The sequence below is a fragment of the Coenobita brevimanus genome, chromosome 46 (assembly GCF_032717465.1).
Source record: "Coenobita brevimanus isolate Jiangsu-jjx chromosome 46, ASM3271746v2, whole genome shotgun sequence".
Taxonomy (NCBI): Eukaryota; Metazoa; Arthropoda; class Malacostraca; order Decapoda; family Coenobitidae; genus Coenobita; species Coenobita brevimanus.
Window position 1 is genome coordinate 12,096,607 of NC_136999.1, and position 1,381 is coordinate 12,097,987.

At 48.4% G+C, this 1,381-nt stretch overlaps 1 non-coding gene across 1 annotated transcript; it reads right to left on the reverse strand.

Annotated features, from left to right (window-relative positions):
* Window positions 1-941: 941 nt before the first annotated feature.
* LOC145398844 (5S ribosomal RNA) lies at window positions 942-1,060 on the reverse strand. The gene has a single exon (XR_013897183.1). It is a non-coding gene; the product is annotated as a 5S ribosomal RNA (ribosomal RNA).
* Window positions 1,061-1,381: the final 321 nt, after the last annotated feature.

A 1,381-nucleotide genomic window follows, 5' to 3' on the forward strand; every position in this document is an offset into this window, starting at 1 on the left:
GGCCGCCCCCATAGCCGGGCCATGGACCATGCCAGCCTCGTCGAGGTGGTGAGGGTTCCAACAGTGAGGAGGACGAGACTGACTCCTGCTGCTGGAAAACGTTGGGGGGGATGAACGATGTTGGAGACAGCACCCTTGTCGACTGGGCAGGGGACGACTACACAGTCGTCTCCTGCACCAGTTGCGCCGCAGACACTGCACCGCATGCAGGTGCTAGTGTCGTGTAACTAGGCCCTGCTACCGGTGACATAGGCTCGGCCAAGGGGGAACTGGAGGCTTGAGGTGGAGAGACCACGCTGGCTGTAGGAGTAAGAGGTCCAAGCCAAGGCGATGTCTGCCATCCAAGTGAAGACGATGACTGGGCCGATAGTCCTGACACTGGTGGTGGTGGTGTCTGCTCTCGTCGTGCTTGAAGTGTGGGCAATGCCGCCCGAGGGGAATCCTCTTGGACATCGTCTCATTCCTTCTCACTTGAAACATCGCTCAGCTCGTCCTCTACTTCGCTTTCGGTAAGAGAACCTTTTGCCAATGGTCAGAAGACAAACCTCTCCATTTTGGCAAGCACTGACACAGAAAGTCAAGTATGAGCTTTTTAGGTTCTCTGCTGAAAAAGAAGAGATATTATTCACTGTCACGCAACACCTTCCATTGAAAATAGCACTACACACGTCATGTTATATCTTTCCGTACAGCCAATCGCTGCACCATTTATGAACAGTTCACATAGAGGATAACTTTTCAGTGTCTTTTCACGGTCTCATAACTGTCCACTGGCGTACGTGGGTGTGTGCCATATATATATATATATATATATATATTCATTCATTCACTGCCAGACGCCATGTATCCCAAACGGGGTGGCCAAGGCTTAGAGTTAATTGTTTTACAGGGAGGGGCACTAATCCTCCACTAACCCCACTTGACACGTAGGGAGAACGTTATGCCAACAGCATCTGGTGTTCCCAGGCGGTCACCCATCCAAGTACTAACCAGACCCAACGTTGCTTAACTTCGCTGATCGGACGGGAAGAGGTGTACGCAACGTGGTATGGCCGTTGGCTTACAGTAATGCTGGCTGATATTTATGCCAATGAAGTACAGTATTATGCCAACATAACACAAGCAGTCAACAAGAGCGTGTGATTTTTTTTTTGCTGGGAACACACCATGGCACACTGTTTGCAAAACACCGCCCCAAAGAGTTAAACATAAGTGACTGCTAAGATATTCCAGCTTTATGATAGTCTGCTTTGAGAAATAAAGACCCCACCCCCTTTTATATTCTTGATCAGAAAGAACTGTTACAATTATTTGCATAAAGCGTTAACAGTTTACAATGATGAATTGTTATATAGTAAGCATAATTTACCCACGTTGCGAG